We start from the raw sequence: 27,432 nt of genomic DNA, 5'->3' as shown, positions 1-27,432 counted from the left end.
GAAAGACATATGTTTATGCACTTAAATATTTCTAAAAATTGAGGCTGGGTCGTTATTACCATTTCCATTTTCAGTAGAGTTGATTAAATTATTCCATTCTGGTGATTGTTGCATCGCTAAGTAAACTTCCCTAGTGTCATTGTTTTTTGTCTAAATTAGTTTTGAAGGGATAATCTAGTTTCTATTTGTAAAGAGTTTCTGGAAGTTTCTATCAGTCTCATAACATACCCTTGAGTTTGGAAAATATAGGAGCAGACAGTTTATAGGTCTCCATACTAAAAGATATTATCAAGAGGCAATATACTAAAAGATATTATCAGTTGTTCAGAAACAATTGAGAGACAGACATAGGAATCGATCACTTGGAGATCAAAATGTCAGCTTTACTGCTTATAAAGATAAAAATGAGGAGGGGGTGGTAGAAGACAGGAAGAGAGAAGGAGAGGAAAAAGGAGAAGAGGAAGGAGAAGGAAGCAATGTTAAGATTGGAAGATGTAGCTTTAGAGTTGTGACTAAATGTGTCAACGCTTCACATTTAAATTAATCAGGCATGTCCATTTATTAACATCCCTAGGTGTTGCAAATGATTAAGTGCTTGGCTGCCAACCAAGAGTTAGCAGTTCAAGTCTGCTCAGAGGCACCTCTGAAGAAAGTCTTGGTAATCTGCTTCTGAGAAATCCGCCACTGAAACCCCTACGGAGCACAGTTCTACTCTAACGCCCATGTGGTTGCCATGAGTCAGAGTTGCCTCAACAGCCACTAGTTTGGCTTTTTTGCTTCCTTTTTCTTTTTTTGGTCCATTTCTCTGGCAGCTGGAGCTAGGAAAGTGTAAACCTGACCAGCAGTGAGCCACAATGCACTGTCTCTGCAGGTCAGTAGATGTGGGGAAAAAAAAAGAAAGAAAGAAAAGAAAAGGGCTGTGTCATCTTCTTTGTGTCAAACAAACCCATCAGATAGTCCCTTCTTATCCCCTGGGGACAAGTGAAAGTAGGACATTGAGCAACAGGCTATTCCTCTAATTCATGCCTCCCATCATGGAAACAGGAGGCAGTGAGAAAGTAGATTTCTATCCGAACAGCTACAAGCCCGAGGTCATTACGAAAGATTTTTCTTTTCCTAAGGACCTAACTACAACCAAAATGTCACCCAGGCTGGCAGACTACCCACTTTAGGAAATTTCCTGCAAAACAGAATTATGAAAACAGAAAAGAACTCAGGAAGCAGTAAAACAAAATTATAAAGCAATAAAAGGATTCAGAGAACTCCTTGATGTTATGGTTTGAATTGAATTGTATCCCCCCAAAATGTACGTATGAAGTCCTAACCCCTGGTACCTGTGAATGGGACTTTATTTGGAAATAGGATCTTTGAAGGTGTGTTATCAGTTAACCTGAGGTCATACCAGACTAGTGCAGGTTCTAATCCAATCTCAGTGGTGTTGTATAAAAGGGAAGACATACAGAGAGATAGAAAGAGGAAGGATAGTCATGTGAAGATCCATCTATAAGCCAAGAAATACCTGGAACTACAGAAGATGGGAGAAACAAGGACAGAGCTTTCCCCAGAGCCAACAGAGAGCCCAGTTAACACATTGATTTGAACCTCCAGAACAGTGAAAGAATAAATGCCTTTCTTTAAAGCCACTCACTTTGTGGCACTTTACTATGGCACTCCTAGAAAACAAAGACAAAGGATATATAATCTGTCAACTAACCTTCCATCATGGTCATGTTCTCATTTGGATAATTAACTTTAGTGTCTCAGACAGGACAGTCATAAAATTGACTCTCAAGAGCAGAGATGGCCCAAACGATGCTGGTGCTGATACTGGCACTTTGTTCTCATTTTTTCTCTCTCTCTCTCTCTCTCACACACACACACACAATAACTGAGGATGTAAAAATACGAACGTAGCTGTTAAGAAAGAGGTAGACATGGAAGCAATCAGGGATGTGGGGGAAGTAACAGAATAAGGCAAGAGCAGAGGTATTTCAGGCACAGAGTTCCTTCACTGTACATGGCTAATTAAGACTAGACTGGCCTCTTGGAAAGGTTGAGGCTAAGGAAAGCAGACTCTGATTTCGGCAGAGGAACAGACCAACCTTGATGACAATTAACTCACATAGATTAAAATCCCATTTTCCTCCAAAAGGAATGGAGTGAGAAGACCATGTGGCCCTAATTTGGAAGAAGTGGAAAAGTTAACCAGTGCCATGTCCCACCGAGAACTGGAAGAATGTGCTATCCAATGAGCATAAGGAGATGGAGGTGTCTTATACTCTCAGATTCCTACAAGGCTAGACAATGTGGAAGGGGAACAGAGAAAGAATAATTTGGGGTTTTTGCTTCTGGTTTAAAAGGATATTATATTAAATTATAGAAACATGAGACCTTTGCCCAAATGGAATTTCTTAATTATTTTTATTTGCTTGGCTTTATAATCATAAGTATTTAGAGGGATGATAACTTGAAAATAATCTTGGCATTAAAGAATGTAGAACCACAAAGCTTTCAGAGGTTGAAAGTTCCACTCAGAGATGAAAACTGTGGTCCAGAGAGAGGAGGTAATTGTTAATTTCATGTAGCTCCCTATGCTGTGTCTAGGAGGCCTCTATGTCTGCTCCCTGAAGGCTGTAGGACTTCAGAAGAGCACCAATGCAAGCACACCCTCCTGATACCCCAGCACAAAAGCCCAGTAATTTACAAGCATCATTTGAAAAATATCACATCCAGAATATCCAAAGCAGAGCACACACACTGACCATCACCTTATGTCCAAAAAAGAAACAGTTGTGAAGAGAAGGAAAATATTGACTTGGTTAACTGCCTTTTTATTTGTTCTTCTTCTTTTACTTGACAAATCTGTTTTGAGCTGTTGTGTTTTCTCTGATGGAGGATACAAGGTCATATGGCCAATTTCCAAAAGTCACATGTTAAGGCAGCCTCAGGACTTCATTGGCCTGACTCACATTTGCAAAAGGACTAATGGAAGTCAGAACAGGTGGACTTTATTGCTGTTTTCAGAAGAACTATTGCTGATGGCGGTGGCGTGCCAGTTTTCACAGTTTTTTGTTGCATAAATATGCATACAATAGTGTTTATGGTCTCCCTGCACAAATCAGAGATTAATTCTTTCTGAAGCATATAAAATTTTGCATTAATTGCATTATTGGGGTGTTGAAATATACCACTCATAGAGGGTCCATTTCTCGTCTGTTATCCACAGTGGAATTTATTTAGCATTTTAACAATGTCATTTATGATGAACTCTTAAGCTATTACATTTCAGATGGGTCATAAATCAAAAGATTAGACATTAGAAGAGCTTTCCAAATAATAGAGCCAAACACCTAACAAGACTATGAAGTTCTCATCTTTACTAATTTTGATCCTTATAGCAGATCTGATAAAAAGTTTGGGAGTCCTCGTACTACCTGACCTCAGAACCTACACAGCTCTGGTAGCCTACACAGCTATGGTAGTCAAAACAGCTTAGTACTGGTACAATGACAGACACATAGACTAATGGAACAGAACTGAGAAGCCAGATGTAAATCCATCCACCTATAGTCACCTGATCTTTAACAAAGACTGAAAATCCATCAAATGGGGAAAAGACAGTCTTTTTAACAAATGGTGCTGGCAAAACTGGATGTCCATCTGCAAAAAAATGAAACAGGACCCATACCTCACACCATACACAAAAACTGATTCAAAATGGATCAAAGACCTAAATATAAAACCAAAAACTATAAAGATCATAGAAGAAAAAATAGGGTCAGTGCTAGAGGCTCTACTACATGGCATAAACAGGATATAAACCATAACTAGCAATATACAAATACCAGAAGATAAGCTAGATAACGGGGATCTTCTAAAAACTAAACACTTATGCTCATCAAAAAAAACTTCATCAAGAGAGTAAAAAGAGACTCTACAGGCTGGGGAAAAAAAGTTGGCTATTACAAATCAGACCAAGGTCTAACCTCTAAAATCTACAGGAAAATTCAACACCTCAACAATAAAAAGACAAAAAACCCAATTTAAAAAATGGGCAAAGGATATGAATAGGCACTTGACCAAAGAAGACATTCAGATGGCTAACAGACACATGAGGAAATGCTCGCCGATCACTATCTATTAGAGAAATGCAAATCAAAAACGTAATGAGATACCATCTTACCTGACATTACTGACACAAATCAAAAAAACTGAAAATAACAAATATTGGAGAGGCTGCAGAGAGATTAGAACTCTTATGCACTGCTGGTGGGAATGCAAAATGACACAACTATCTTGGATAATGATATGGCGCTTCTTTAAAAAGATAGAACTGGAATTACCATATGATCTAGCAATCTCACTTCTAGGAATATATCCTAGAGAAATAAGAGGCATCACACGAATAGACATATGCACACCCATGTTCACTGCAGCAGTATTCATAACGGCAAAAAGATGGAAACAACCTAATTGCCCACCAACAGAGAGGAATGGTTAACATACACACAATGGAACACTATTTAACAATAAAGAACAATGATGAATCTGCAAAGCATCTCACAACATTGATGAATCTAGAAGGCGTTATCCTAACTAAAATAAGTCAATCACAAAATGACAAATATTGTATGAGATCACTATTATAAAAACTCATGAAAAGGTTTATGCACAAAAAGAAACAATCTTTGATGGTTTTGAGGGAGAGGAGGGGTGGGGGGAACACTAAATAGACAACAGATAAGTGGTAACTTTGGTACAGGGTAAGACAGTACACAATACTGGGGAAGCTAGGACAACTTGACCGAGGCATGGTCATGGAAGCTCCATAGACACATCCAAACTCCCTGAGGGACCAAATTACTAGGATGAGGGCTGGGAACCATGGTCTCAGAGAATATCTACCTCACTTGTAATAGTTTATAAAGATAATGTTCTACATCCTAGTTTAGCGAGTAGCATCTGGGATCTTAAAAGCTTGTGAGTGGCCATCTAAGATACTCCACTGGTTTCACCCCACCTGGAGCAAGGGAGAATGAGGAATATCAAAGACACAAGGGAGATTAGTCCAAAGGTTTAATGGACCACAACTACCACAGCCTCCACTAGACTGAGTCCAGCACAACTAGATGGTGTCTGGCTACCACCACTGACCGCTGTGACAGGAATCATAATAGAGGGCCCCCGACAGAGCTGGAGAAAAATGTAGAAAAAATTCTACTTCACAAAAAAAAAAAAAAAAAGACTTACTGGTCTGAACAGAGAGTAGAGAAACCCTGAGAGTATGGCCCCCGAACACCCTGTTAACTCTGTACTGAAGTCACTCCTGAGGTTCACTATTCAGCCAGAGATTAGACAGGCCCATAAAACAAAACGAGACTAAACTGGCAGATCAGCCCAGGGGCAAGGACAAGAAGGCAGGAGAGAACAGGAAAGCTGGTAACGGGGAACCTAAGGTCAAGAAGGGGAAAGTGTTGACATGCTGAAAGGTTGGCAACCAATGTCACAAAACAATATTGTGTATTAATTGTTTAATAAGAAACTAATTTGCTCTGTAAACCTTCATCTAAAGTACCATTAAAAAAGAAAGCTGAGGCGGAGCCAAGATGGCAGAAGAGACAGTTGCTTCCAGTGAGCCCTTGTTACAACAAAGACCCAAAAAAACAAATGAAGCCAGTATATTTGCGACAAGCTGGGAGCTCTGAGCTTCAAAGGCAAGCTTAGAAAACAAACTGAGAGGCAGGAGGAGGAAGAGACCATTCAGAAACGGAGAGGACTTGACCTGAAATGCGAGGAGCCCTTAGGTACCATTCCCGAAGCAGCAGTGGTGGGCTGGTGCTAGCCTTTGGCCGCAGTTTCTTCAGGGACAGGCAGCCAGCCACACAGCCTACTCACACCTCTGGAACCTGAGAAGAACAGCGCTCTCGGCAAAAGCTAAGTACTTGCGTACATTTTACCACACCCCACCCCCCCACCACCCACAAGCCAGCTTCAGCCGCTGAATTCCCTGGCCCTGAGATAGGCACTGTTGAGTACCTAGAGCCATCCTCCTAGCCTCGGAGAAGGAAAAAAATTCCAATTGGGGAAAAACATAATTTGTCAACTCCACTAACCAGGGGAGCTCAGGAAAGAAGCAGCTCTAGTCCAGGCATAAACTCTCTGTGGACTTTAAGCACCTTTCCCTTCTGCGTGGACTTCTGTGAGCCTTTTTTGGGAGAACAGGCCCTTGCTGGCAGACTCCAACTGTTTCAGCTGGGCAGTGAAGAGGTAGGTGTTTGACATTTGACATTACTTTGCCTATTAAACAAAGTCCTCGCCTATCCACATCAGGGACCTATGGACTGGTAGCTCCACTTAGGTCACCCAGCCACCCGTGACAGGGGTCCAAAGATAACTGGTACCTCCCAGTCCTTACAGTCAAACACTTTGGGTGCCCATCGTCCCTCTGCAGGACCCACCCACCTGCACACACTAGGAAACAGGGATGCACTTTTGTCAGAGACACTCAGGGGATGGCTCTCAGCCCCTGTCTTGTTCAGAGTGTGACCGCTGCTACAATCAGATCACGGTATATATGCCAATCACCCCTGCCTCTCTAAGACTGTAGGACAGAGTCTATACCACACACTTGATGATTAGCTACCTAGAAACCTGAGCTGAATTCATACAAGAAAACTGAATGGACTCCTAGACTTATATACCAGATAACAGTTCTAGCCATTTGGGGACAGGACATCAGAGCTCCAAAGGTGAAAATAATCAAACTAGCTCACTCAAGCAACCCACAGGGGTATACCAAAACAAAACAAAGCAAAAAGCTATGACACAGTAAAAAAAAAAAAAAGCAAGCAAAAACTAATACAATAACTTATAGGTGTCTCAGAGACAACAGTCAATATCAAGTCACATAAAGAAAAAGGCCATGATCACCTCAACAGGCTCTCAAAACAAAGAATCCAGGGATCTTCTAGATGAAAGTGCACTCTTGGAATTAACACAGTCAGAATACAAAAGTTTAATATACAGAACCCTACAAGACATCAGGAAGGAAATGAGGCAATATGCAGAACAAGCCAAGGAACACACAGATAAAGCAAATGAAGAAATTGGAAAGATTATTCAGGAACATAATGAAAAGTTCAATAAGCTGGAAAAATCCATAGACAGACAGCAATCAGAAATTTAGAAGATTAAGAATAAAATTACAGAAGTAGACAACTCAATAGAAAGTCAGAGGAGCAGAATTGAGCAAGTAGAAGCTAGAATTTCTGAACTCGAAGATAAATCACTTGGCACTAATATATTTGAAGAAAAATCAGATAAAAGAATTTTAAAAAATGAAGAAACCTTAAGAATCATGTGGGACTCTATCAAGAGAAATAACCTACGAGTGATTGGAGTACCAGAACAGTGAGGGATAACAGAAAATAAAAAGAGAATTATTGAAGATTTGTTGGCAGAAAACTTCCCTGATATCATGAAAGATGGGAAGATATCTATCCAAGATGCTCATCGAACTCCACATAAGGTAGATCTTAAAGAAAGTCACCAAGACATATTATAATCAAACCTGCCAAAACCAAAGACAAAGAGAGAATTATAAGAGCAGCAAGGGATAAACGAAAAGTCACCTACAAAGGAGAGTAATAAGAATAAGCTCGGACTACTCGGCAGAAACCACGCAGGCAAGAAGGCAATGGGATGACATATTTAAAAAATTGAAGGGAAAAAACTGCCTGCCAAGAATCATATATCCAGCAAAACTGTCTCTTAAATATGAAGGTGAAATTAAGACATTTCCAGATAACACAACTTTAGGGAATTTGTAAAAACCGAACCAAAACTACAAGAAATACTAAAGGGAGTTCTTCAGCTAGAAAATCAATAATATCGGGTATCAACCCAAGGCTAGAACACTGGGCAGAGCAACCAGAAGTCAATCCAGATGGGGAAATACAAAAAAAAAAAAAACTCAAAGCAGGGTAACAGTGATGTTATTACATAAAAGAAGACAACATTAAAATAATAAAGAGGGACTAAGAAATGTATTCATACACCTTCCATATGGAGAAGAAGATACGGTGATGCAAAGAAATAAAAGTTAGGTTTAAATTTAGAAAAATAGGGGTAAATAATAAGATAACCACAAAGGGGACAAGCTATCCTACTCATCAAAATACAGTACAAGAAAAAAACAGAGACTCAGCAGAAACAAAATCAATAACAACAAATATGTGGAAAGGACAATATATAAAGACAATCTACTCAGCACATAAAATTAAGTGGGAAAAAGAAACTGCCAACAACACACAAAAAAAGACATCAAAATGATACCACTAAATTTATACCTATCCATAATTACCCTGAATGTAAATGGACTAAATGCACCAGTTAAGAGAGAGAGTGGCAGAATGGATTAAAAAACAAGGTCCTTCTATATGCTGCCTACAAGAGACACACCTTAGACTTAGAAACACAAACAAACTAAAACTCAAAGGATGGAAAAAATATATCAAGCAAACAACAATCAAAAAAGAGCAGGAGTGGTAATATTAACTTCCGACAAAACGGAGTTCAAAGTGAAATCCATCTTAAAGGATAAGGAAGAACACGATATAATGATTAAAGGCACAAGTACACCAAGAAGATATAACCATATTAAATATTTATGCACCCAATGACAGGGCTGCAAGATACATAAACTCTATCAGCATTGAAAAGCGAGATAGACAGCTCCACAATAATAGTAGGAGACTTCAACACACCACTTTTGGTGAAGGACAGGACACCAAGAAAGAAGATCAATAAAGGCACGGAAGTTTAAATGCCACAGTCAACCAACTTGACCTCATAGACATGTACAGAGCACTCCACCCAACAGCAGCCAAGTATACATTCTTTTCTAGTGCACATGGAACATTCTCTAGAATAGACCACATATTAGGTCATAAAGCAAGCCTTAGCAGAATCCAAAACACTGAAATATTACAAAGCATCTTGTCTGACCATAAGGCCATAAAAGTGGAAATCAATAACAGGAAAAGCAGGGAAAAGAAATCAAACACTTGGAAACTGAACAATACCCTGCTCAAAAAAGACTGGATTATAGAAGACATTAAGGATGGAATAAAGAAATTCAGAGAATCCAATGAGAATGAAAACACTTCCTATCAGAACCTTTGGGACACAGCAAAAGTGGTGCTCAGAGACCAATTTATATCAATAAATGCACACATCCAAAAAGAAGAAAGGGCAAAAATCAAAGAATTAACCCTACAACTTGAACAAATAGAAGGAGAGCTACAAAAGAAACCCACAGACAACAGAAGAAAACAAATAATAAAAATTAGAGCTGAACTAAATGAAACAGAAAAACAATTGGAAGAATTAACAAGACCAAAAGCTGGTTTTTGGAAAAAATCAACAAAATTGATAAACCACCAGCCAAAAAGACAAAAGAAAAACAGGAGAGGAAGCAAATAACCCGAATAAGAAATGAGATGGGCGATATTACAACAGACCCAACTGAAATTAAAAGAATCATATCAGATTACTATGAAAAACTATACTCAAACAAATTTGAAAACCTAGAAGAAATGGATGAATTCCTAAAAACATGCTACCTACCTAAACTAACACAAACAGAGGTAGAACAACTAAATAGACCCATAACAAAAGAAGAGATTGAAAAAGTAATCAAAAAACTCTCAAAAAAAAAAAAAAGCCCTGGTCCAGACGGCTTCACTCCAGAGTTCTACCAAACTTTCAGAGAAGAGTTAACACCACTTCTACTAAAGGTATTTCAGAGCATAGAAAAGGACGGAATACTACCAAACTCATTCTATGAAGCCACTATATCCTTGATACCAAAACCAGGTAAAGACACCACAAGAAAATTATAGACCTATACCCCTCATGAACGTAGATGCAAAAATCCTCAACAAAATTCTAGCCAATAGAATTCAACAACATATCAAAAAAATAATTCACCATGCCCAAGTGAGACTCATACCAGGCATGCAGGGATGGTTCAACATTAGAAAAACAATTAATGTAATCCACCACATAAATAAAACAAAAGACAAGAACCACATGATTTTATCAATTGACACAGAAAAGGCATTCGACAAAGTTCAACACCCATTCATGATAAAAACTCTCAGCAAAATGGGAATAGAAGGAAAATTCCTCAGCATAATAAAGGGCATTTATACAAAGCCAACAGCCAACATCACCCTAAATGGAGAGAGCCTGAAAACATTCCTATTCAGATCAGGAACCAGACAAGGATGCCCATTATCACCACTCTTATTCGAAATGTGTTAGAGATCCTAGCCAGAGAAATTAGGCTAGATAAAGAAATAAAGGGCATCCAGATTGGCAAGGAAGAAGTCAAAGTATCTCTATTTGCAGATGACATGATCTTATACACAAAAAACCCTAAGGAATCCTCAAAAAACTACTGAAACTAATAGAAGAGTTCAGCAGAGTATGGGGATACAAGATAAACATACAAAAATCACTTGGATTCCTCTACACCAACAAAAAGAACATCGAAGAGGAAATCACCAAATCAATGCCATTTACAGTAGCCCCCAAGAAGATAAAATACTTAGGAATAAATCTTAGCAGAAATGTAAAAGACTTATACAATGAAAACTACAGTATGCTTCTGTAAGAAACCAAAAGAGACTTACATAAGTGGAAGAACATACCTTGCTCATGGATAGGAAGACTTAACATTATAAAAACGTCTATTCTACCAAAAGCAATCTATACATTTAATGCAATTCTGATCCAAATCCCAACGACATTCTTTAATGAGAAGGAGAAAAAAATCACCAACTTCATATGGAAGAGAAAGAGGCCCCAGATAAATAAGACATTACTGAAAAAGAAGAACAAAGCGGGAGGCCTTGCTTTCCTGATTTTAGAACCTATTATACCGCCACAGTAGTCAAAACAGCCTGGTACTGGTACAACAGCAGATACATGGACCAATGGAACAGAATTGAGAATCAGACATAAATCCATCCACATATGTGCAGTTGATATTTGACAAAGGCCCCAAAACGGTTAAATGGGGAAAAGACAGTCTTTTTAACAAATGGTCCTGGCATAACTGGATATCCATCTGCAACAAAATGAAACAAGACCCATACCTCACTCCATGCACAAAAACAAGCTCAAAATGGATCAAAGACCTAAATATAAAATCTAAAACCATAAAGATCATGGAAGAAAAAATAGGGACAATATTAGGAGCCCTAATAATGGCATAAACAGTATACAAAATGTTATTAAGAATGCAGAAGAAAAACTAGATAACTGGGAGCTCCTAAAAATCAAGCACCTATGCTCATCCAAAGACTTCACCAAAAGAGTAAAAAGATTACCTACAGACTGGGAAAAAGTTTTTAGTTATGACATTTCCTATCAGTGCCTGATCTCTAAAATCTACATGATACTGCAAATACTCAACTGCAAAAAGACAAATAACCCAATTAAAAAAATGGGCAAAAGATATGAACAGACACTTCACTAAAGAAGACATTCAGGCTGCTAACAGATACATGAGGAAAGACTCATGATCTTTAGCCATTAGAGAAATGCAAATCAAAACTACAACGAGATTTCATCTCACTCCAACAAGGCTGGCATTAATCCAAAAAACACAAAAGAATAAATGTTGGAGGGGCTGTGGAGAGGTTGGAACACTTATATACTGCTGGTGGGAATGTCAAATTGTACAACCACTGTGGAAGTTGATCTGGCGCTTCCTCAAAAAGCTAGAAATAGAACTACCATACAATCCAGCCATCCCACTCCTCAGAATATATCCTAGAGAAACAGGAGCCTTTACACAAACAGATATATGCACACCCATGTTTATTGTAGCACTGTTTACAACAGCAAAAAGATGAGAGCAACCAAGGTGCCCATCAATGGATGAATGGATAAATAAATTATGGTATAGTCACACAATGGAATACTACACATCGATAAAGAACAGTGAGTAATCTGTGAAACATTTCATAACATGGAGGAAGGTGGAAGGCATTATGCTGAGTGAAATTAGTCAGCTGCAAAAGGACAAATATTGTATAAGACCACTATTATAAGAATTTGAGAAATAGTTTAAACTGAGAAGAAAACATTCTTTTGTGGTTACGAGGAGGGAAGGAGAGGGAGGTTCACTAATTAGATAGTAGATAAGAACTACTTTGGGTGAAGGGAAAGACAACACACAATACAGGGGAGATCAGCACAACTGGACTAAACCAAAAGCAAAGAAGTTTCCTGAATAAACTGAATGCTTCAAACTCCAGTGTAGCAGGGGAGGGGTTTGGGGACCATGGTTTCAGGGAACATCTAAGTCAATTGGCATAATAAAATCTATTAAGAAAACATTCTGCATCCCAATATGAAAAGTGGTGTCTGGGGTCTTAAATGCTAGCAAGCAGCCATCTAAGATGCATCAATTGATCTCAACCCATCTGGATCAAAGGAGAATGAAGAACACCAAGGACGCAAGGTAATTACAAGGCCAAAAGACAGAAAGGGCCACATGAACCAGAGACTACATCAGCCTGAGACCAGAAGAACTAGATAGTGCCCAGCTACAACCGATGACTGCCCTGACAGGGAACACAACAGAGAACCCCTGAGAGAGCAGGGGAGCAGTGGGATGCAGACGCCAAATTCTCCTAAAAAGATCAGACTTAATGGTCTGACTGAGACTAGAAGGACCCCAGTGGTCATGGCTCCCAGACCTTCTGCTGGCCCAGGACAGGAACCATTCCCAAAGCCAACTCTTCAGACATGGATTGGACTGGACAATGGGTTGGAGAGGGATTCTGGTAAGGAGTGAGCTTCTTGAATCAGGTGGACCCTTGAGACTATGTTGGCATCTCCTGCCTGGAGGGGAGATGAGAGGGTAGAGGGGGTTAGAAGCTGTCAAAATGGACATGAAAAGAGAGAGTGGAGAGGGGGAGCGGGCTGTCTCATTAGGGGGAGAGTAATTGGGAGTATGTAGCTAGGTGTGTATATGTTTTTGTGTGAGAGGCTGACTTAATTTGTAAACTTTCACTTAAAGCACAATAAAAATTATTTAAAAAAAAGTTTGGGAGTCCAACATAAAAATAAAAAATGTCAATTATCCAGTTTTAAGTTAAGATAAACATATTCAAACTGCTAGTAATCCCTCTTACTTCCGTGGACGTTAGCACACATCATTTGTGCAGCATTTGCCATCCACTGTGAACAAAATAGAAATATGTCTATATGAAGCTGGAGAAACCAGTCCCTAAGAATTCTGATCATCACAAGTGTGAGTCATCAATTTGTGAAATAGATTACCGCACATTATTACTTTTCAGGACTTGGTAAGCGTTCTTTAAAAACAGACGACCTCCACAATCAAATATTTTAGTAAATGATGAGTTAAAGTTCAGGTGTTTCTTCATTGCTGAACTTTTCAGAACCATTTGTGTCTGTGTATGGCCTATAAATTTCCAAAATGGGTACATAGTATGCTGTTCCCAAATCTCAAGAGATTTCGTCCCTGCTCCACCTTTTTCTTGGAGCGATTATTAATCAGTTCCAAGAAAACCCCAGGTAGAGAAGCAGACACAAGAATCAAATGGAATTCTATTGAGCCTAATATTAAAGAGATTTGTAAAAATGTAAAATAAGGCCACTTTTCTCCCTGAATTTATTTTGGAAAACAGTTATTTTCCATAAAAAGAATAAATGTTTGTTGAAAGAGCTGTCATGTTAATATGCACTGGGTTTATTTTACTATTTTAAATGAATAAAAATTTTTTTAATTTTAAAAAAAGAAAACAGATTTTTTTTTAGCCACTCTTAGGATTTACTCTCCTGTTTTTCAACTATGCCTCCCCCCACCCACTTGAACTATAAACTCCTTGAGGACACCCATTGCATCTTGTAGCTCTTTGTGTCCTCCACTGTGGCTCTGGTGACCTCTCCAACTCTTCCCTCCCCTAATCCATTCAGCCACACTCAAGCATGCCAAGTCCACTCCTATCCTGGGACTTTTGCTCTAGCCATTCGCATGCTTTCAACCTTCTCCCACAGGTGATCACTTGCTTATCTCCCTCCTTTCATCCAGGACTCTAATAAAATAACATTCTCAATCTTTTATTTTTCTTTTCCCCCTTACCCTATTTGATTTTCCTTCATAGAACATAGCACGGCCTGACATTGCTAACTGAAAGGTTGGTGGTACGAACCTACCCAGAGGTTACAAAGAGGAAAGACCTGACAATCTTCTTCCATAAAGATTATAGCCAAGGAAACCCTATGGGGAAGTTCAACCCTGTCTCATAACAGCCCCACCGGCTGTTACTGATCCTATCTATCTCACCATCACCTATTTTCTTAGGTTCCTGATAGCAGCTGGTTATAACCCAAAGGAGCACTGAAGAAAGGGCACCAAGTGCTGGAGAAGACATGGAGAATCAACTCGACAGCAGCCAACAACAACATCTGTTTATTGTCTCTATTCTTACACTCTCCACATTTAAAATTTAAGCTCCCTGAGTGCAGGGACTGTGATACGTTCTCTGCTATACTCCTGCTTCCTAGAGCATAGCCTGTTACACAATTGGTAATAATAAACACTTGTTGAAAGAATAAATCAAAGCATCCTGCAAGAAAAAGAGGAAGCCAGAGAATATTGTTCAAGACCCAACTTCTGACGGTTTCATAGTTCGTTTCATTGTAGGAGCTTTAAACTAGGGTCTTCCCAAACCCATCTCACAGAGAAAAAACACGAATTTTTAATCAAATTTACAATTAGCCTTGAAAACAATTCAAACAAAAAGATCATGGAAAAAAGGAACAGTAGTAGGATAAGCCAGTATCCTGCAAGGTGGATGGGAAAGAGAGGAGGTCTTTGGGAAGGCATCTTGTGTCAACCCCACTGGCTGTTACTGGTTCTATCTCAGCATCACCTGTTTTGTTAGGTTTCTGACAGCAGCTGGTGATAACCCGAAGAAGCACTGAAGAAAGATCACCAAGTATTGGAGAAGACATGAAGAAACTTAAACCCTCATATGCTGATGGTACAAATTTAAAATGACACAGCTACTTTGGAAAAGTTAGGCAGTTTCTTAAAAAGTTAAACACACACTTATCATATGACCCAGCAACTCCACTGCTACGTACATATCTAAAAGAAGTGAAAACATATGTCCACACAAAAACTTCTAGCAAATGTTCATAGCAGCATAATTCATAATGGCCAAAACCATTTGGAAAAAATCCAAATGCCCATCAACTGGTAAATAGATAAACAGTGTGGTATATCCATAGAATGAAAAGGAAAAACTCTTGATAGATGCAACCACACAAATGAATCTGAAAACATTACACTAAGTGAAATAAACCAGACATTTAAAAAAAAAAAAAAAAAAACTCTGTATACTAGGATTTCATTTGTATAAAATTTCTAGAAAATGCAAAATTACAGAAACAGAAACACATCGGTGGTTACCTGGGGCTGGATGTAGAAGGAGAAATTAAATGAAAATGGCAACAAGAGAATTCCATGAGGTGGTAAAAGTGTTCCAAAATTGCAGTATAGTGATGGATGTACAACTGTGTGAATTAACTAAAAATCATCAAACTGTATACTTAGAATGTGTGAATTGTATAGAGTGCGAATTATATCTCAGTAAAGCCATAAAAAGGAGCCCTGGTGGCATGGTGATTAAGTGCTTGGCTGCTAAACCAAAGGGTCAGCAGTTTGAACCTACCAGCCACTCTGTGGGAGAAAGATGTGTCAGTCTGCTTCCATGAAGATTTAGAGCCTTGGAAACCCAATGGGGCAGTTTTACTCTGTCCCATAGAGTTGCTATGAGCCAGCATCAACTCCATGGCAGCGGATTTGGTGGTGGGGAAGACTGTACAAAAAAAAAAAAAAAAGCAGTTCAGGAATGTCCATATATGATGATGAAATCAGAAATATGATAGACAATGTCAGTGAAGGACTTGTGTATTTTTCTTTAATTAGATAAGTTTTCCTTAAACTCGAGTGTACAAACAATATACACAAACACACATATCTTAGTGTAAGTTATCTGATTCAAACAACATGTTTGTATTAGTGCTGATAGCACCAGGACAGAAATGCTGCTCAATGACAAATCTCCAAACACAATAACACGATAAAGCCACTTCCTGTAAACAAACAAAAACTATGTATATGTGTATGTAAAATACTTTCCTCTCGATAAAGCTAGGGAGAAACACTAAAGACTCACAGTTCAGTCTTAAAATAGCCTGATTTGTTCAAATTTGGGCCAGAAAGCTTCTCTGAGGAAGTGACATTTAAGCTGAGATTGAAATGATAAGAAGGATCCAGTTATACAAAAAAAAAAAAAAAAACCCCAGAGGAAAGCTCTCCAAGCTAAGGGAAGAGCAAGTGCAAAGACCTACGTTAGGGTAGGAATAAGCCTGGAGTGTTAAAGAAACAGAAACGAGGCCAGGCCAGTGTAACTGGAGCTTAAAGAGCTGGAGAGCATGTGGTGAGCTGAAACTGAAGAGGCAAGAAGGAGTTGGATCATGTGGGACTCTTGGGCTTTGGGATGGCGTTTAGATTTTACTCAAAATGCAATGAGAAGGTAGTAGAGGGGAGACACATGGTCTGGGTTTGTGTTTGTAACACTCTGGCTGATCTGTGGGAGGCAAGAGTGATATCAGGGAGAAGAGTTTGGAAGCCATTGCTGGAGTTCAGATGATATATCATGGTGATAGCATGAACACGCTTGTTAGAACAGTACAATGGTAAAAAGCATCAAAGAGATGTAGGTTCACATCCCAACCCTGCCACTTCCTATCCAAATATCTTTGGAGAATTTACTTAACCTCTGTGAGCCACAGTTTCCTCATCTATCAAAAAGGGGTGATATTAGTATCTATTTCATGTGGTTGTTGCAGTGAAATAATAATATATGGAACACTTGGAATACAGTAAGTGTCCAATAAATGGTATGTCTTATTATGATGGAGTCCCTGGGTAGCACCAATGGTTAACACTCAACTACTGACCAAAAGGTGTCTGTTTTCCTCTTTGAAAGCATACAACTCGGATTGGATTACGACCTCCCTAATGAAATGGAAGCAGAGAATACCAGAAAGATGTTTACCTGTGTTTTATTGACTAGTCAATGCATACAGCTGTGCGGCTCATAAAAAAATTATGGCTAACATTGCAAAGAATGGAAATTCCAGAACACTTAATCGTGTTCATGTGGAACCTGTACATAGGACAACAGGCAGTCTTTCAAACAGAACAAGGAGATACTGCGTGGTTTAAAATCAGGAAAGATGTATGTCAGGGTTGTATCCTTTCACCATACTTACTCAATCTGTTTGATAAGCAAATAACCTGAGAAGAAGGGCTATATGAAAAAGAACATAGCATCAAGGCTGGAGGGAGATTCATTAACAACCTGAGATATGCAGGTGACAGTACCTTTGCTGAAAGTGAAGAGGACTTGAAGCACTTACTGATGAAGATCAAAAACTACAGCCTTCAGTAGGGATTACACCTTAACATAAAGAAAACAAAAATCCTCACAACTGGACTGTTATTGATTGAATTGTGTCCCCCACAAACGTGTATCAACTTGGCTAGGCAGTGATTTCCAGTATTGGGGGGTTGTTCTCCATTTTGTGATCTGATGTAACTTTCCTATGTATTGTAAATCCTAATCTCTGCCTGTGATTAATGAGACGAGTTTAGGTTATATTAAAGAAGATTATGGTGGCCTGCGACAGCCTTACTCAGGTCACAGCACCGATCCAATGTAAGGGGAGTTTCCCTGGGATATGGCCTGCATCACCCTTTACCTTACAAGAGATATAAGGAGAAAGAAGTGAGCAGAGAGATGGGGGACCTCATACCACCAAGAAAATAGTGCCAGGAGCAGAGCACATCCTTTGGACCTGGGGTCCCTGCACTGAGAAGCTCCTAGACCAGGGAAAGATTGATGACAAGGATCTTCCCCCAGAACAAAGAAAGCCTTCCTCAGAAGCTGGCACCCTGAATTTGGACTTCTAGCCTCCTAGACTGTGATAGAATAAATTTCTGTTTGTTAAAGACATCCACTTGTGGTATTTCTGGTAGAGCTGAACTAGATAATTAAGACATGGACTAGTAAGCAACATGATGATAAATGGAGAAAAGATTGAAGTTGTAAAGGATTTCATTTTACTTGGATCCACAACCAATGCCCATGAAAGCAGCAGTCAAGAAATCAAATGATGTATCGCACTGGGCAAATTGGCTGCAAAAGACCTATCTGAAGTGTTAGAAAGTGAAGACGTCATTCTGAGGACTAAGGTGCACCTGACCCAAACCGTGGTATTTTCATTCACCACATATGCATGTGAAAGCTGGACGATGAATAAGGAAGACTGAGGGAGAATTGACACCTTTGAATTATGGTGTTGGCAAAGAATATTGAATATACCATGGACTGCCAAAAGAACTAACAAGCCTGTCTTGGAAGAAGTACAGCCAGAATGTTCCTTAAAGGCAAGGATGGCAAGAGGGACAAGTCCCTGGAGAAGGACATCATCCTTGGTAAAGTAGAGGGTCAGCAAAAAAGAAAAAGACCCTCAACAAGAGGGATTGACACAGTGGCTACACCAGCGGGCTCAAACACAGCAGTGATTGTAAGGATGGCGTAGGACTGGGCAGTGTTTTTTTCTGTTGTACATGAAGTCACTATGAGTCAGAACCAACCTGATAGCATCTAACAACAACTCAGGTAGAAAGGAGCCTTGGTGGCGCAGTGGGTAACCCCTCAGCTGCTAACCGAAAGGTGGGTAGTTAAACTCACTAGTTGCTCTGTGGGAGAATGATATGACTGTCTGTTTCCTTAAAGAATACAGCCTAGAAAACCCTAAGAAGCAGTTCTACTCTGTTCTATAGGGTCACTATGAGCCATTATCAACTTGACAGCACTGTGTTTGGTTTTTGACTTAAGTAGGACCTCATGTTAACCTAACTGATAACGTTTTCAAAGACCTTATTTCCAAACAAGGTCACGTTCACAGGCACCAGGGCTTAGGACTTCAACTTAAATTTTGGGGAGACACAATTCAGTCCACGGCACTGCCATTGAATCTGGGTGAGCTCTATGACTGCTTTTCCAATAGATACGATAGAAGTGAAGTCATACCAGTTTTAGGTGAGGTGTTAACCAGCCCTGTCAGATCTATTTCCTGTCATTTGGAAGACAGCCAATGGGAAAAAAAAGGGTGACTACCGTGAGACTTCCATGCTGTATGAAGCCCAAGCCATGTGGAGAGACTGCATCAAAAGAGTGAAGAAGCCATCTTGGAAGTGGACCTTTAGCCCCTGTTGCCTCAGCTAATGCCATGTGGAGCTGAGACTGAGTCCTTCATGAAATCCTGCCCCAGAGAAATTGGTAGCAAAAGAAATAGCTGTTTTTAAGCCACTAAATTTTGGGGTAGTTTGATATACAACAAGAAATAATGGAAACAATGAATTTTAAACTAAGAATTAAGGATTTGAAAATTCGTAAAGTTTTGTTTCCTGGAATTAGACTGACTTCAGAAAAAAAAGTGATAGATATGGCTTCAGAAAACGTAATGAAGGTCCTTTTGGGGGAAAGAGAAACAATGAAAGCAGAATCCTATTTGAAGTCTCATTTTTTCATTAGTTGCAGAGTAATGAAAACCAGCCATCCTGAATATCCAATTTCTCCCAATACTTTAATTCTTTTCTTAGACTGGAAGTTTCAACAATTCATCCTTTACTACAAGTAAAAAAAAAAAATACATAATGATTTTCTAAACTTCTTTTTTAATTCCTGGCCAGCAGATTCTGAAGGTGAGGCTTTAATCACTCGCTAGTCTTATAATCACTGCCAGTTTTCAACTAAAGTATTACAAATTGGGCTTTAGTTCAATTTCAATTGCACGGGCCAAATCCAACCCTTGGTTATTACGGGCAACTCCCATTGAAATCATTAGTAGTGGTACGTGTGTAACTGAGGAGATAATTTGGCCCCATGTGCTTTTGTCTCCACGTGTCTACACAAGTGCAGCCACAGAGGTGGGCATGCAGGGGGAACATCTTGTGCTATTTGGAGTAAGTTGTCTTTCCGCCATACTGCGTTCATGTCAGCATGATGAAAAGAAAACGTCAGTAGAAGGAGGAGTGGCATTTCCTCCCATAGTTTTCAGTGTTCTCGTGGTTTCTGTATTTGATCACCATGAGCCTGGTCCTGCCTGCCCTTGCCCACTCCCAGGAGACCCTGCTCCATTTACAGCTGGTTGAAGGGGCCGTGCTTCAGGGTCAGTTGTTGGTTCCAGTTCTGCTGTGGACAGCTCTTCTCCCTGGCAAAGTGTTCACTTTTGACCAAACAAACTTCTAATGCACACTCAACCCAAACCACTGGCCAGAGAGCTTTTTTATGGAAAGACCTCAGGGGGTTAAGTTTCCTCGTGCAGCAGTCAGTAAACTCTTTTGAGCACCTAAAAGCATTGTTCTCAATCTTTACCATAATTCAGAATCACCTATGGGCTTATTAACAGATGACCGCCGTTCCTGAGAGACCTTATGGGGCAGTTCTACTCCGTTCGACAAGGTCGCTATGAGTCGGAATCAACTTGACAGCAATGGGTTATCCAGAGAAAAGTACAGGCATCCTGGTGATATGTGAGCTGATTTTTCTAACGAAGGAGGGGACAGCATAAAATATTTGATGATTAAAAAAAAAAAAAACAGCTGTAATGAACATTGGTTATTTATGTCTGCCAACATCCTTTTTCTTTCCCCTCTGGTATTAGAAGAACTGCTTTTTCTTTTGGGAACTGGCTGCTCCTGACTTAATGTGGCTCTGACAGCATCTGCTGTCAATCCTATGGCCCTACTTCTCTGCCACGAGGTGGGCATGTGACCCAGGTTGGCCAGTCAGAGTCCTTTTCCTGTGATTGACAATGAAAGTGGGAGACAAAGGGTCTTTCCCCTTCTGAGACCCCCAGCAATAAGACCCATGTATGGCTAGAGCAACTATGGATCATCTTTTTCACCATGTGGACAAAGTCTGGGTGAGAATGAAGCGGTGGCAGATTGTATTTTGCAAAGATAGCCATAAAAATATCTCCCACCCACATACTCTTCTCTGGCACATCTCCTATAAAGAAGTGGGAGATCTATGTACCCTCTGGAAAATTGCAGCAGTGATGGTGTCTGGCTTCTGAGGCTAGGTTGTAAAAGGCAATCCAGGTTCACCTTGTTCTTTTGGGATGCTTACCCTTGGAACTCAGCCACCACGCTGTGAGGAAGCCCAGACCACATAGGAAGACTACATGTTGACGTTCTGGCCAGCAGCTCTACCATTATCCATGTGAATGAATGAGCCTCTAGCTCCCAGTTGCCTTCCAGATTTCATTTCAAGTCTGAGGCCTCAAACATTGCGTAACAGAAAAAGACATCCAGCTGTGCCCTTTCTGAGTCCCTGACCCACCATAAGCATAGTGGAACATTTAGGACGCTTTGTCATGCAACAATAGCAACCAGAACAGAAGCCAATTCAGAAATAAACAGAGATGAGAGACTGGGAGTGGGGACAGGAAAAAGCAGAAGAAAGAGACAGCACCCTGCCAACTTCATTTGAACCCCCTCGTTCAAGCCTTGCCTAATAGGGTCACTATGAGTCAGAATCGACCCCATGGCAATGAGTTCTTTTTTTTGTGCTTTCATGTGAAATCCACCTCAGACATTGTAGATTCTTATTTTTGCCCAGGTTCTTTTGCATTGGGTTTCTGTCACTTCCAAACTAAACAGTCTGAGCACAAAACCCATTGCCGTCAAGTCGACTCCAACTCATAGTGACCCTATAGGACAGAGTAGAACTGCCCCATAGAGTTTCCAAGTAGCTTCTAGGGGATTTGAACTGCTGACCTTTAGTTTAGCAGTTGTAGCACTTAACCACGATGCTGCCAGGGTTTCCAGTCTGAGCACAACAACCTTTAAATACCATGCAGCCAATTAAAATAAATGAAGGGGGAGAGACACGCAAAATATCGAGACTAGGTTGATACTTGATGTCTCTTAAAGTGCTATCAAGAATACTGTAATTGTGACCAAAAAGCTCTCAGAAAAGAAAAACATTAAAACAGGAGGAAAATAAGTATTAAAATTAAGAGAATGTCAGAGATATAGTTGAGCATCTGAACCAGGTCCATCTAGGTATAAGCCTTGACTCTGTACTAAAAGGCCTGGCTTTTCATCTCAGATCCACGTCGTATCCAAGTCACATCACATGGAGTACTTTGTACCTCAGACAAACTGTTAAATAATCAATAACACAAAGGATAGGGGTACTTCTGTGAAAGAAAGAAAAAAACAGGGCAAAAGAAATTACTAAATGAATTCTAAGGCAGGATTTTGACAAACTAAAACATTCTATAACATTTAGAGTATCAACTTCCTAAGAAGTGGTCTTTCTCACTTCTTTTTGCTTCTTCCAGGGGATTTCTGAGGCTTCCAAAACAAAATAGCAGTTTGTGTGTACGTACATGTGTGTGTTTTCTTTTGAGTGTAATTATTTATTCTCAGCTGTATCAACTATGAAAAAACCGTACCCAAACAAGAGAAAGAAAAAATGATTTAATTTCTTTGAGATTGCAGGCTATCATTATATCATTCTTCTACAGATGCCCTGAGAAAATTGTTTTTAAATTTACAAATGAAGATTATCTCCAGTGGTTCTTCCCCTCTGTTATGGGAAACACAAAACTAAGCCTGTCTTCTTAAACACACTATGTTAAATTATCATGATCAGTCAAAGAAAAATGCTTTGTTACACGGTAAATAAGACTCAAGGGCTAACTTGGTTCTCTAGATGTATGGGATAATAGAACACTGAACTTGGGGCCATGATACCTCGGCTCAGTACATAATGTTGGACAAATCACTTAACTTGAGGATAAATGTCTTCATCTGCAAAATTTCCCATCTCACTCCTCTGGATTTTATGTCTCAAAGCAAAAAACGTGAAAGTTCTTTACCAATGGTAAGTCCTACACTGTGAAGACCTATTCAAGGTCAGGTTACACAAGGTACATCAAACATATTTAGATCAGATGACTTCAACATTTCCCATATCTGTATAATTTCTAAGCTCCTTCCGAGGGAGAAGTATTTTAAGATAAATATTATACAGGTTCACATACCTAAAAGTCACCCTTAACATAAATCCTAAAAGTAAGCATCTAGAAGCATCACTTCATAGAGTCCTGAGAGTATGGGAAGTACCTGGCTCAGGGTTGGACACCCCATTTGATTTTAAGAGTTGAGGAATGGAGAATTAGTCAGAAAATCATTGCATGCTAAAAGAACCCATCGATGGACAATTTAATCCAGTCTCATTCAAAAATTACAGATTTGATTGGAAATGCATACGCTTAATACAAACGATTGATGGAATAACAAATGAGAGTTAACTCACTGGAAAAGCAGCGTCAGTATAGAGCTTTCTCCTAAAACACATTTGCTTTAGCTAATAAGGGAACACTGTAAGCAGAATAACCCAAGAGTTGGTGGCTTAACAGATGCCTACACAAGGAAGAACAGGAAGTGAACTGGGAACCCTGGGTGCATTTCCTTCTTTGAACATCACAACCAGAGAGTGATGACATTTTTCTAAATCATGACTCCAAGACATGACTTCCCATGAAAGTGATGGCATATCTCACTCACTCCATAGGTGGGGGAAGCATCTATAAGGGCTCTGCTGTTTCCTAGTTCCGGAGCTACCCAAGGACAGGGCTGTGTGTTAGGTAAAAACTTAGGGGACAGAGGTCAAAATAACCATTTTCCTCAATAGAGAACTCTATAAACCAATTAAATATCTAACTCAACTCTCCACTAACCTTTCTCAGGAGAGCCATAGCACAGAGTACCATTATTCAGGCAACCAAACCATTTCATAGCATTATTGGCCTCAGTAAATCTTCCAAATGTCTCACAACTCATCCATTTGCTTTTAGCCAAAACTACAATCAAATGGCTCAGCTGTTCTATAAATTTTAGAGTTACAAACTGTCAAGCCTTGAATTACGTCCCCCCAAAAATGTGTGTATCAATTTGGCTGGGCCCGTGGTTGTCCTCCATTTTGTGATCGTGATTTTATGTTAACAGGATTAGGTGGGATTGTAACACCCTTACTAAGGTCACATCCCTGATCCAATGTAAAAGGAGTCTCCCTGGGGTGTGGCCTGCACCACCTTATATCGTACAATAGATAAAAGAAAAGGGAGGCAAGCAGAGAGTTAAACCAAAAAAAAAAACAAACCCACTGCCTTCGAGTCAATTCTGACTCATAGCAACCCTATAGGACAGAGTAGAACTGCCCCGTGGAGTTTTCAAGGAGTGCCTGGCCGATTCGAGCCGCTGGCCTTTTGGTTAGCAGCCATAGCACTTAACCACTACACCACCAGGGTTCCCAGTAGAGAGTTGGGGACCTTGAAAAGCAGTGCTGGGAGCAGAGCACATCCTTTGGACCCAGGGTCCCTATGCCTGAGAAGCTCCCCGACTGGGGGAAGACTGATGACAAGGAACCTTCCTACAGAGCCAACAGAGAGAGAAACCCTTCCCCTGGAACTGACACCATGAATTTGGACTTTTAGCCTACTTTACTATGAGCAAATAAATTTCTCTTTGTTAAAGCCATCCATTTGTGGTATTTCTGTCACAGCAGCACTAGATAACCAAGACAGAGACCCTATATTATTCCATAGTAAATATGTCTTAGAACCTGACAAAGTTTCTGTGCTGGGTGGTTTTTGTTTGTTTGTTTGTTTGGTGTTGTTACAATTACCAAGTTAGTTTGATCAGGGTAGCAAACTAAGCATGCTCTTCTTCCCACATCCTATACTTCCATCACGTTCCTCTCATTTTCAGCTTGAAAAGTACTGCCTGGGATCATTTCCAAACAATTAAACTCTATGTTTCCCTCTTCTAATTATGCTTCCTTGTGATTGAAAATTGGAGTAAATTCAAGTAAATTCTAAGTATGTCAGTATCCATTAAATGTTCTCAGGCTGAAAAGAGCTCCAAGGCAAAGTTTAGTTTCGTCTCTTAGTTTGGCTTTTCAATCTAACACCTACGCACTAACGTTGAGATTCAACGTCGCACAGAAATGTCTGTTCTATCCAAATGAACCACGTCACTTCCATTCTGACCTTCTACTTCTTTCTCCATTAGCCCTCCAGAGTCAAAGACCTGAGGAAAAATGCCTTCCCTCCATTCCTCCCAAGAAGAGAAATTATTTTTCCAGTCATGTAAATCGACACAGGTTTACGGCATTCTGACTTCTGAGTCACAGATCAGGAAACAGACTAAGGATGTTATAAACAGTTAACGATTCTGACTGTTGTTTAGATGTTTAGGAAACGGCATTTAATTTTGTCATTCATCTGCCTCAAGCAGGGAAAATCAGAAATTATATTTGTAATAATACGATATTTACCTCTGCAGAGTTTATTAGAATGGCATTCAACAAATTTTGTGCAGTAATTGCAATTAAATTACCTCCAATTGGGATCAAGGGCAAGCAACATTTTCTCCAATTTCAGCATCCTGGTGGCAGGTGTCTTCAACTCTTGACTATTCCATGGATTTTAATGAAGAATTAGATTAAATCATCAGTTACAGCTCTAAGTTTATTTTATCTGCCCTTGTTGAATTAAAGCCAGCCACGTATTTTTGTCCCTTAACATGAGTTCCTTTGTTTTCCTGCTTATTTTGTGGAATGTAGTGTTTGTTATTAGCATGTTGTATTTGAAATACTTTGTTCAGCCTTTACGCTATTACAAAGGAAAAGAGATGCTTGCAACCCGTAAAGAATTCAGTTCTAAAAAATTCCACTGCATCAAAGAAGTTTGCTAACATTTGTTCGGATGAGTTCTAACTACCATGCTGTGATCTTTTCTGACAAGAAGTCCAAAAACATTGATAGTCATAAACATTGATCGTTATTAAACAAAAGCAGACAGAGAGAGGGCTATGGTATACTATGAGAATAATTTCCTCTTTGTGTATTTTTGTTTATTACTGGCCATGCAATAAATGATTCAATCCTTCTCCAAACGTTGCAGAGTTAATACATACTTATTCTCAGAAAGATAAATCTGTACCTTGTTTAGCTTTAGGTATAATGTATCTGTTGAGAATTAAAAATATGTTGGCACTCTTTGGGGGGGAACAGAGGAAAAGTGTTTACTGTGACTTTTAGCCTCATATTTCCTTTTGCCTGTTGCCAACCAGATTTTTCTTTCACTGCATCGTCTGCCTAGTATTGAAAGTTTCAGATAAATACCCCTTTCCTAATCAAGGAGCCCTGGTGGTGCAGTGGTCAAGAGTTTAACTGCTAACCAAAAGGTCGGCAGTTCAAATTCACCAGCTGCTCCTTGGAAACCCTAAGGGTCAGTTCTAGTCTGTCCTGTAGGGTCACTATGAGTCAGTATCCACTGAATGGCAACAAGTTTGGCTGTTTTTTTTGCTTGTTTTTCCTATGCAAAGGCATCCCTGGGTGTTGTAAACAGTATCATGCTCAGCTGCTAACCCAAAGGTTGGCAGTTCAAGTCCACCCAGAGGTACCTCAGAAGAAAAAAAAAAAATTATGCAAAGGCATCCCTGGGTGTTGTAAACAGTATCATGCTCAGCTGCTAACCCAAAGGTTGGCAGTTCAAGTCCACCCAGAGGTACCTCAGAAGAGAGCCCTGAAAATCTGCTTCTGAAAGATCACAGCCACTTAAAACCCTATATGGCACGATTCTACTTGGACCCACAGGGTCTACTTGGACCCACAGGGGGTCACCATAAGTTGGGATCAACTCAAGGGCAATTGGTTGATTCCCCAAGTGAACAACTCTTACTGCCCCCTTTTTTCTAGCATTTTTCCTTAATGTGTATCAGTCGAGGCTCTTCTTGTCACCACCTGCTTTTTGGGGGAAAGCTACTACCATATGGCCCCACTTCAACTCATAAAGGGTAGTTGAAGTTTATAAAGTACTGGACCCTTCCAAAAAAAAAGGGCTTAATGTTAGAATTTTTTCTGCTGTCCTGCATACCAGCTGCCACAGTTGAGGAAATTTATCACAGGAATAATTTCTATTGTGTTGAAAGGAATCCATAAATGTATCTTAACCTTACACAGTGGCAGATCCTAGCATTAATCAGAATTGTGATAGTCTGTTACAAGCAAGTGTATCACCAAAAACACATACAAGTTCAAGACACGCCATTATCTCCATGACCTTGGGTAAATCACTTTCCTCCATAAAGGTCTATTTCTTAACAGCTTAGAATGCTAAGGCGTCTGTAACTTTTAGAGGGATCTTAAATGTCTGTATTTAAAC

Source organism: Loxodonta africana, chromosome 6 (assembly GCF_030014295.1).
Source record: "Loxodonta africana isolate mLoxAfr1 chromosome 6, mLoxAfr1.hap2, whole genome shotgun sequence".
In the NCBI taxonomy this organism is placed as follows: domain Eukaryota; kingdom Metazoa; phylum Chordata; class Mammalia; order Proboscidea; family Elephantidae; genus Loxodonta; species Loxodonta africana.
This window is presented reverse-complemented; position numbering follows the sequence as displayed.